At 32.4% G+C, this 11,789-nt stretch overlaps 1 long non-coding RNA gene across 1 annotated transcript; it reads left to right on the top strand.

Moving 5' to 3' along the window:
• Positions 1-9,656: 9,656 nt before the first annotated feature.
• LOC147381881 (uncharacterized) lies at positions 9,657-11,566 on the top strand. Its single transcript, XR_015174285.1, has 3 exons — positions 9,657-9,899; positions 10,931-11,035; positions 11,461-11,566. It is a non-coding gene; the product is annotated as an uncharacterized LOC147381881 (long non-coding RNA).
• Positions 11,567-11,789: the final 223 nt, after the last annotated feature.

The raw sequence follows: 11,789 nt of genomic DNA, 5'->3' as shown, positions 1-11,789 counted from the left end.
TGCTTTTTATTTATTTTCGAGTTCACCCACTTTTTATTTATTATCGAATTGATCTCTTTTTATTTATTGTCAAATATACAACTTTTATTGTCGAACTCACCACTTTTTATGTATTATCGAACTCACCTTTGCAAATGACTTCTTACTTCTTAAATTCTTTTCGATAGAATGGAGTCTCTGAAATTCGATTAAGATGCCAAAAATCCAAATTTTTTTTTATAAAAATAATGAATCCGGACAATTAGGACATTCAATTGTTAGAAATGTGGGAGATGAGATCTAGGGACTATTAAAAAAAAAAGTTTACTAAGAGACCGCCCAATACGTAAGGACTATTTAAAAAAAAAAGTCCCTTCGCAAGGTCCTTTAAATAATTTTCCCTAGTTTTAAATACATGGGTATCTCATTATTTGAGTGATAACATGCCTCGTAACCTCGTCCCCTTGCATTTTTTAAGTTTTAGAGATACCCCCTGTATTTTGATCACTATAGATACCCCATATTTTCAAACTGCTTGCACACTCCCCTTGACCAAGGTTTTGTATAAGAGACCAACTTAAACTGATGTTCTCGTCATCCTTTTGTCAAAATCCCATGATTTTCCTCGCAAGAAATTTGTCGTCTTCAAACTGTTAAGCTCTAATTGTAAACTATTTTTAACTTTAGAGATACCCCTTATATTATGATCACTAGAGATACCCCATATTTTCAAACTGCTTGCACACCCCCCTTGACCAAGGTATTGTATGAGAGACCTGATATTCTCTTCATCCTTTTGTCAAATCCCATGATTTTCCTCCCAAGAAATTTGTCGTCTTCAAACTGTTAAGCTCTAATTGTAAATTATTTTTAACTAATTCAATCTCATCTTCAATCCATCATATTCAACTGTTTGTAGAAAATCCTTGATTTTTTGTACTAAAAAATCTATTGTTTTACTCTCCCAATAATCCTATATAATCTTGAGATTTGAAAGATTGAAGGAAATGAAATATCGAGATTGAAGATTGGATTATCTTAAAAATTTGTCATATTCTAGTTAACCTCTAAGGATAACTAATTTAAACTTATTCAAACTCATCTTCCATGTCTTATAAAAACCATTGATTTTTCTACTTAGACATTCAAATTTCTACTTGTCCATAAATTAAATATCATTGAAGAAAATATAATCTTATGGTTGAAAAGTAAAGTAAAAAAATTAATAAGTTGAGGGTGATTGATTTTAGGAGGATTTTTTAGAAGAAGTTGAAGATAAGGGTATTTTATGTTATTTATGTTTGTCATACGAGAAGATCTAGCTTAGAGTGGGGTTGTCATCCAAAGAACACAAGGAAGTATATGTAACATTGGCCGAAACATAGAGGGGCATGTCGAAATCACTCAAAAACACATGTTAGAATAGTCAATTCTTTTACTTTAGGAAAGAGCATTGATCTCAATTTTTTCTCCCTTTGGTAGTGAAAATTTGAAGAGCATCAACATCGACAAAGTTGAAGGAGCATGCAACATTCTCACAACATCAAAACTTGTTGAAGTGATGAGGACAATTCTTAAAAAATTCTTTAGAAGAAGCGACAAAATTAGAAATGATTACTTTTGGATAAATCTTTTTATATCTCATTTGTTTGTTAGGATCTTTAAATTCCCTCTCAATGGTACAATATTTAAAAATATGTATTAATATGTTTTTCTTCTTATTAAAAAAAATGTGCGGTACTGTACTTTGTCCCCTAAAATGAAAATCACGGCTGTGTCTTGCATGTCTTATGGTTAAGAAATCATTTAAGATTGTGACGACTTGCCTGAGTCATCTTAGTATCATTCGTGAATGAATTGAGATCAATTGTTTGATTCACCCCTTTTATTCTTCTTCCTCTTTTATTCTATTTCATTATGGCTCAAGAATGTCAAATAATAATAATAATAACATTGTATAATCTAAGATAATGAGACAACTTAGATGAATCATTTTAATATTATTCATGAACAACATGATATTTTTTCAAGATTAAAAATCACACATGTAACGAAAATGATTTTTTTTTTCTTTTTTAAAATTTGAATTATGCTTTAAAAGGTGTTTTAGGCATTTTATGGAACAATGCTTCCAAGGTGCTCATAAGAAAAAAGATCTAAAAAGTAGATTTCAAAATATTCAAAAAAATTCAAGAAAATCTTATAGTCCATGTTTTAAGAAATAAGACATTTGAGGCTATTTTTTTTATATACCTATAAAATATAAACACTCTCATTTTTTTAATACTAGTAAAATCCACGAGTTGCATATGAATTGTTATAAGATTTTCAAAAGAATAATGTCAATTGTTTATAAGAAATAATAATACAAATCACTGACATTAATTGAAATCGCCTCATATTTGCACATTAGTAACATGACCATCACTCCAACCAATTGAAGTTGCTTTCTCACTTATGAACAATATGTTATTGATCTGATACATAAGGCTAATATTAATAAATAATGTATTGTTTGAGTTCAAAATTGTTATGTACCTAACAACTCGATTGAATTAAGTAACATTAACAATCATACTAAGGATATGGGTCCAAAATATTAGAGCCAACAAAAGAGTAACTTCAAGCACTAAGAATACTTTATTTTTCTGCCCTTATTCCAATTATGTAAGAAATTAGGAGTATATCTTACAAAAATTCAGGGTATAGATGAACAATATTCACTACAATAAAAATGATTTTCTAGAGGGTTTTAATTGTGGCATTCAACATGAAACGCTATTAATATTCATAATTTAAAATCATTTTACTTTCAAAATGCTATGGATTCTATGTAACTATTTTCAATAATATTTTTGGTAGATGAATGTTGTTAAAGATTCAAATTAATAGTTGTCGCTTACTAAAATGTTATATATTTTATGGGTTTGAGAAAATACGGATGATAGAAAAAGAGGGAACTTTTCGAAGGAAACAAATCTTTAATATTTTAATGAGAGGAGGTATAGCACAAGTGGTTCGACACAAATATTGGACCCAGCAAATGCCCCACTTTTACATTTAAACTTAATATAATCAAAAGTCATTTGGGTCAAAACTGAGAAAATTGCCACCCAAACGTAAAGCCTTGAAAATCCTAAGAGACAACTTGAATGATTATACAGTCACATTTACCTTGCTGTTAAACATGATTGATTGATTCTTTTGTATTGGAGTTGTGGGCTTAGATCCATAGCTCAATCAGTTGGTTTGACACGTTGGAAGACAACTTTGAGGTTGCGGGTTCAAGTCTAGCTTATTGTATTAGAGATGTGCCAATTGTCACAAAATTCACAAATTTTTCCACAAAATCTGCTAGTTGGGTAGTTGCCTATTAAATTGTTGATAAACTAACATTTACCAATTAATCACCAAATTGCCGAGTTCTTTTTCCTAGTTTCATATTTATTTTCGTCGTTACATTTTTTTTTTTTTTTTTTGTGCTTATAGACATGAAAGAATACTAATACATGAATTTAAACATCATCACCAAAACTATAGACAACTCTCAAAGTTGATGATTCTTGATAGCATTTTATTGTTAGAAAGTTGCATCAAACTAGTAGATTAAAGAAATCAGAATCGATACGTTGGGAGCATTAATATCTTTGCTAATGTAGTAGTACAACCTTGGTATAAAGGGTACCCTTTTATATTTACTAATTAATTTTGACTGATAGTTATTCTTATCACTACAAAATAGAGGCTTTTCAGAGGTGGTTTTTAACTACCGATAATTCCATCAAAACCGCCCCTAAAACATTTGCAAGCGGTTCATCAAAACGCCATCGATCCTTGCATCGTTTAAAGTTTTCACCACGACTGTGAAAAAACTTTGTATTATTGTCCGCTTCTTTCAATTATTTGATTTTGGATTTTTGTTTCTAACTAATCTCCTCCATCAATTCTTTAAAATTTCAATTTTAGCCTCTTCACTTGATCTTCCATACTCAAATCACCCTCCTCCTCTTTAGCATCCAAAAAATCGATATTATTGAGGAACTCCAACTTCTTAACCTCAATTTTGCCCACAACCTTATTATTCCAAACCTTCAACTTATCTTTTAGAACTTAAGTTTCTTCTTGAACACACAACCAGGATTCCCAATCGAGGAGCAATCATTCTACCAATCTTTAACCAAATCCAAAAAAATTAGATGTTTAAGCCACATATTCTCAAATCTAAATGGCAATGGATGCAATCTAGGTTCGCCCGCCTCCAAAAGAATAGGAACATGATTTAAAACAGGTCTGGAAGTTGCCGATTGTATCAAATTATGAAACTTCTCTTCCCAAGGACCACCCACTGGGAATCTATCAAGTTTAGACATTGTTGGGGTCTCTTGGTTGTTAGACCGCATAAACCATCTACCCACGAGGGGAAAATCCATAAGAGAGTATCTATTCACAAATCTGTTGAAGTCCCTCATCCCTTTGATATTTCTTCGAGACATTCAATTTACTGAATGTGATAGTGCGAGAATTTAACTTCTAAAACTAACAAAATCTCCTATGTTAGATATGTAAAACACAAATTCTAGGCAATTTCCTTCCATTGAAAGAATATCCACTTTTGCAGCTAAATCCCATCATTAAAAATAAGAAAAGAAATTTTATCAAATGTTAGTAAGGTAAACATGTGAACATTTAATTTCAATAATGATAAAACATAAACTGGTAAATTTGGCGAAAGTGTACCGATATAGCATACCTCACTAACATTACTGATTGCATAAAGCATGGACCCACCAATTACAAGCAAATCTCCTTCAACAGGGTAGTTTCCTCCTATGAGGCATTAATAAAGGGTACTAAATTAGGAGATATAAATCGACACGTACAAGACGAAAATTGGAAAAAAAAAAAAAATAAAAAATAAAAAAAACCAAAGGCATTACATCTCTTATTAAGGACATTGAAGGTAATGCTTACAAGTTAAATCATAAGTAGCAAAAATTTGGAGGTGAGGTGAAGAGAAATCTAGTCTCTAGAGAAAAGTGATTGCAGACAGATTTTAGAGAAGAATTTATGATGGGATAGTGAGTAGGTCTACATATCCTAGGGGTGCAATGTGTGGAGAGGCATTTCAAATGTATTTCCTGAGTTGGAGAAGAAGATAAATTCCAAATTCTAAAGGGTTATGTGAGTCCTCAATTAGAGAAAAAAAAATCCCTATTCTTACTCAGTTTCTCTATAATTGAAAAAAAAAAAACATAGCATGTAGTACTATGTAATATGTAATGGGGAGGATATCTATTGGGATTTTGGCCTAAGGAAGTTGAAAGATTGGGAACTTTTCAAGCCCGAATTCTGAAAATCCGTATCCAACACGCACGGTCTAAACTCCAATCCAAAACTCAGGGGTAAGAGAAAAGTTTTATATATTATTGTTGTCCAATAATAATTTCTAGATGGCTCAAATTATAACTTCTCATTTTTAAAAACACAAAACAGAAAATTACACAGCTTGACCTTTCGTCACTTTAAAATCCATAACTTAAAATCTATATCTCTAACGATCTTGATTCTTTTTCCTATATATTTTTAATTCAATTACCTAAAAATTAAAAACATAGAAATCTCTTATCATTTTTATTTTCTAATTGATACAGACTTTTTAATCAATGTTTACGAACCCAGATTTCTGTTTTGAAATATGTAACTCCAAGTTCACGGATTTTTAAAATATTCAATTCTGGGTGAAAATTAATGTGGCCTATATGGTTGGAAAACCTAAGAAGTTGGGTTTTTAAGAAAAATACAGAAGAATAATTTCTCTAACTTTTTATCTTGTAAAACGTTTATAAAACCAAGTATGGTACAAAATCAGATTATGAAACGTTGACAACAAAATTCTATAACAATTAATGTATAAATAAATAATATATGTGGTTAATTTTATAAGGAAGTAGACTCGAAATATTTCAATTTAGACTCTAAAACGTTGAAAAATTCAAATAGTTAATTGGTCAAATAATTTCACAAAATAGAGTATGACATTTTTTTGTTAACAATTCAACAACATTTTCTTGGGAAACATTTCTCAAAAAAATATTTGAAATGTTTTAACTACTTTGAAATGTTTTTCACGAAAACATATGGAGGTCAGTGAGACATTGCAATTGGTTTCATCAGTTTTGCATTCTTGTAGATTTTTTTACAAATTATTTAATTCAATTGGTTCTAGTGTAACATATTTTTATATTCTTTTACATTAAGGAATAAATACTAGTAAATGAAATTTAGTAAACGTCCACAACATTAATCATTATCTCAATATTCTAAAATCCAACATAACATTCATCCATATCAAACCCCCATGAATTCCACATCTTTTAAATAAGTTTATGAACTAAGAAATTAAAAATAATACAAATCCCATTACTCTAATTAAGTAGAATTTTCTAAGTCCACAAGATCACAAGTCTACATAATATAAGGATAAAATCAACAATCTAAGTCTCCGAGAGTTATTCGCGAACATTCTTGTTTATTTCCTTCATCAATCAAATATCTGGAAAAGATTTAATTCAACAACATGAGTTTGAAAACTCATTAGAAGTTCCCTCCTGAAAATTTCAACGATAAAGCAAATGCATAACATACAACATGCAAATCACCCAAGCCTTTCATATTTAAAATATAGTAATACATTCAACATATGACTCGATTTTCACACTAGTTCGGCCTCACTATCCTGGTCGATTTTCACATTAGTTCGACCCATAATGTGGGATATTCCTTGAGGGAATTTAAGGTAAATACACATGGATAATCAATCCTTTTCATGTCAATCACACAAGGTAACTCAATCATTTCATAATTATTATTTATTTCCCTCACAAGCACATTTGACATATAATGTATAAACATCACATTCAAAAATCTATATATAGATTTATCATGCATCTATTAATTTAATAGGAAAAAAATAATAAATTACACCAATTTCAACATAGACACATGCATTTAAGGGAAAATAACCGACAAGGTATTTAGAGTGATGAATGTCAACTTCTTATGCGTCCACTCCCGTCTCAAGTTGCTCCCCTTCTAAAAATAGTTTTCCACCATGTAATTGAAGTATGAGAGGAATTGACCTTAGAAGATGAAAGTGATATGTGTACTAAACTTAAAATAAGTGCATTGGTTTAATAAATGAATTCTAACCCCAACGTCCCAACCTCAAATTTTGTAAGTTCCATGAATCACATGACACTACCTAATTTATTGATTTTTATATTCCATTATTTCTCCCTTTCTCAAATAATTCAAAGTTTTACACCTTTTTTTTCCAACTATCATCCACACCTCAATTTATTAAAATACAAAAAGTCTCTTGTGAGACAGGTGTCTCAAAATTTTAATTGAAAAGAAAATAAAAGCTATAAACAAACTAAAGAGCAGTTCAATCATAGTACTCCAAGAGATTTAAATGAAGGCATGATGAAAAATATTCAGATCCCATTGATAAAAATCATCAATAAACATGAGTATGCCAATCACATACACATGCTTATTTAAATTTGTGTGTGTGTGTGTGTGTGCACGTGTTTTACTTTTATATAAAAGTTATAATAATGATAATTTTCAAAATAGTTTTGCATAAAAGAAATCCTACCTAAGAATTGAAAAACAACCTAACTAAGAAACTAAAAACATTCTAATCTAAGAAAGAAAGAAATCTTAATCTAAAAAAGAAATCCTAATCTGAATTTGAACTTTCAGCAGTCCGCACCTTTGCACGTGCCTTATTTTCCTTAATATAGGTCAACATCTGTTTTTATTACTCAATCAACAATTGTTGACCTATCTACAGTCCTAATAGCATTGATTTATTGGTTTGATTGAAAGTTGGCTTGAATAGGAAGAGAATGAGAAAAGGATTAGGGTTGGAAGGTTTTTTTTTAAAATAGAATTTTTTCAGAAAAATAAATTTTTCGATAAAATTCTTGAAAATGTTCAACCCTTATACTCGTTTTTGATGAGTTCAAATTGAGATAAAGAATGGAGACTAAGGTTTACATGGAAGCCAATAATTATAAGAAAATAAAGAAATCATAACTACACCATGTATCCTAAAAAAACCATTAACACATTGGTTGCCTCTCAAGCAACACTAAGTTTAACGTCTTCAGTCGGACTTTCCAAAAGATCCAATTCCTAGGTATTTTTCTAACATCTAATTTAATGGACACGTCAATCGATTTCCTATCCCAAATGATAAGCAAACATATTTGGATCATAAAATGATCAACATCCTTTGTTTATCCTCAATTTTTAGTATCATCACACAACGTCAAAATCCCGAATTTATATAAAAAAAAATTTGTTGGGCCTGGCCCGTCGAATTTCAAAATCCAAAATCCGCGGCCGGTGGACCACGTTTTCGTCTTCTCTTTCTTTCACATTTTCATCGATCGACTGCATCGTCTCTTTCTCATTCTCTCTGCCTCTCTCATTATCATCGATCTCTTCGTCTTTCTCATCGATCGACTGCATCATCTCTTTCTCTTCGTCTTTCTCATCAATCGACTGCATCATCTCTTTCTCATTCTCTCTGCCCTCTCTCACTGTCATCTATCGATTGATCAACCTCTCACAGTCTCTCTCTTGATCGACCTTGTCCTCTCTCACTGTCATCGATTGATCGATCGACCTCTCATAGTCTCTGTCTCGACCGATAGATCGACGCAGGTACCTCTCTCTCTCTCTATCTATGTCCAGGTACGCCTCTCTCCTCTTTTTTCAATTGTAGAGTGCAGATCTGCATCTCCATAGAGGATCTCTTATTTTATTTTTTTGCCTAAAATTCATCGTCCTCAACGAGGGTTTCTTCCCCAATCTCTTTCTTTTTTTTTCCCTCTCAAACCCTAATTGTAGGTGTTATTTTCACCAAACATGATTACTTAAAAAAAAACTATTGGATTGAATCGGATTAGGATTGATGAAATTTTAACCGGATCAGATTCGGATTGTAGGCTGAAATTTTCAAATCAGATTTGGATTGTAGGGTGAAATTTTCGGATCAGATCTAGATTATATGGTGAACTGATCCGTTGCCAGCCCTACTCTTGTGCAAATTATTTTAATTTTTTTTTTCTGGGAAATGCTCACATTCTTTGCAAGCATGTGCATGCGGTGATCTTCATTACATCTTTCATCAATTAACAACACAACTATGTTGATTAATGGAGCTTGAAATATGTACTCTTGCGTGGATTGATCGTAAGGAAGTGAATTCATAATCTCAATTGGCTATGTGTGATTGAGTAAATATAAAGTTTAACAATTGTGAACATGTAGTAAACATTCAATAAAGAACTGAGCAGTATTAATAGTAGTTATGTTCAAAGGAATGGTCAATTGGTTTATTAGAGGTGTTAATCGTTTGATGGAATTCATGTGGAAGGGGTATCCTGGGTTTGGTTGGGGCAAAGGATTGTATGTGTAGGGGTTTTGGGAAGTATGGATGCCTTAAAATTAGATTTTTGGGTTAACATGCCTTACAATTAGATTTTAGTGTTAAAAAGGATGGGTATTTGGGTATGTGAGGACTGCCAGGTGTGTGATTTTGGGACAGCAGGGTTTAGGATTGAAATTGGGGGATCGGCTGGGATGGTTAAACAGTAAATGAACCATAACTTTGTAGACTTATTCCCAATAAACTTGCACCACACTTGTATATATTCCTTTTCAGTTTTAGGTCATGGAGTACAAGTTTACATGTTGAATTTTTTGGACCACAAATTTTCATAAGGTCACTGTTTTTAAGATATTAGTTCAGAGGAAGAGTACCTTCACGCACTAAGATGGGTGGTGGAGGAAGGAGGAGAGGAGGCATAGTGATCAAAAGCGACAGTTTGTAAATCTGTTGGAAGGTTTGAATCCTACCTCTTTCAATACCAATCGATTTCGTTTTTCTCAGTTTTTAAGAAATTCCCTGATTGACAGTCGGAATGTTTTAGAAGGGACTTTTTTTGGTACATATTTGTAAAAAAATACTTTTTACCGTCATTGTCCTAAGATTTTACTGACTGGGGTGTTATGATACTACCCCAAAATTTAGGGTGCATTTATAAAGACACCCCTCTTGTAGGATCTATTAAATAATTTTTTTCACTAATCTGAAGTTTAAATCACTAATCTGTTATGGACAGAATGTGATGGACAATTTATTTTGTCTAATCCCCTTATGGGATTATTGAAAATTAGTAGGTGACATGGAATTATGAAATTATTCTGGAATATTATTGGCCTTATGAAATTCTTATGGAAAGTTGTTAAAAATGAGACCTTGTGGTCAACATGGGTGAGAGCTAGATACATAAAAAAATGGAGATCTATGGAGATGTATTCCTCCTAGAGATGCTTCTTGAGCTTAGAGAGGTATAATAAGGGTGAGAAATCTGGCTGGGAGGCACATAAAATTCATAATTGAGGATGGTACAACAAGAGATTTTTGAAAATATCGTTGGCTGGAAAGAGGGTCTTTGATTGAGCAATGTGGTAGACGACCAATCTTTTGTATGGGCAGCAACGTTAATGCTTGGGTTTCAAAATTTGTTCTATCCAGATACTTAAAAGACTGAATGAGATGTGGAGGCTCACCCTTTACTGAGGCTGAATGAGAAGTAGGATTAAACACTATTTGGAAGCTTAATGCGAAGGGCAAATTTACTTATAAATCTGCATGGCATTCCATTACATTCAGTAAAATCTGTTTGATTTTTCATTAGTAGATCCAATGAAATTGGCTAGTGGAAGTGATGATGGTGCTGGTAAGCTATGGAATATCAATCAGGGAATTTCTCTTTTAGAAACATTTTGATTATTAGGGTCATTGTCAAGAAAACTTCCGAATGATTGAAAACAAGCCTTGATAAGCTTTTTTGAGGATGCTTAAGTGCAGGTGGTTCAAGCTGTTGGAGGAAGAGTTCCTGTCCTCCTTGATGGAGGAGTCCGGCGTGGAACATATGTTTTCAAAGCCTTAGCTCTTGGTGCCCAAGTTGTTCTTGTAAGTTATCTTCAGCTTCACTTAAGAAAAGTTGTTATAGTTCCGTATATTTTTGGGCAATTTAGACATACCCCTTTGGATATTGGTGAATATTTGAGATGCCCCACCACGTCTCCAACCTCTTGTGAAAAATCCTTGAATTTTTAGCACTGTGAACATCATACAAGAAAAGGAAGTATAGGGGAAAATATCCCTCTTATTGTATGAACAGAGCTTTGATAGTTGTAAGCCTGTGTAATGGTTTGCAGTGAACAAGTGACGGTGAGATGTTCCATATCAACAGGACGCTAGTTTTCTTTCCTTTATATGCAGTTTGTTCATATTATAGTAACTGATGTTCTTTCTTCTTAGGTAAAATTCTACATATAAACATTGGTTCAAGTAATCTTCTATTTCTATGTTAAGAGTTTCCTTTGGTTGTATAGGCAGCCCATGTTGATGTTTTGGAGAAACAACTGCTCCACTATCTTTCAAGGAAATATGTTGTCGAGACCCGTGAGTTACTGTATTTGTGATTTTATCTTTAATAACTGTAGACACCCAAATTTGACCGGGCCCTCGACGCAAAGTGCCCTAAAAATAACAAAAATTGGAATGGACTCCGAGGCCCAAACCTACAAAAAATACAACGTATTTTGTCATCTTATTTTCAATAAATGGCCCAAGGCCTCTCACGTGGCCCACGAACCAAATCTCTTCCCATCCTTCTAAACCCAACTTAACTCAATCCATTACCAAAGCCCAAAACCCAAAG

The sequence above is a fragment of the Akebia trifoliata genome, unplaced genomic scaffold, assembly GCF_017979445.1.
Source record: "Akebia trifoliata isolate Shusen 1 unplaced genomic scaffold, ASM1797944v1 Contig00206, whole genome shotgun sequence".
NCBI lineage: Eukaryota > Viridiplantae > Streptophyta > Magnoliopsida > Ranunculales > Lardizabalaceae > Akebia > Akebia trifoliata.
Note: the sequence above shows the minus strand (reverse complement) of the source record. Positions and strands in the feature narration are given on the sequence as shown.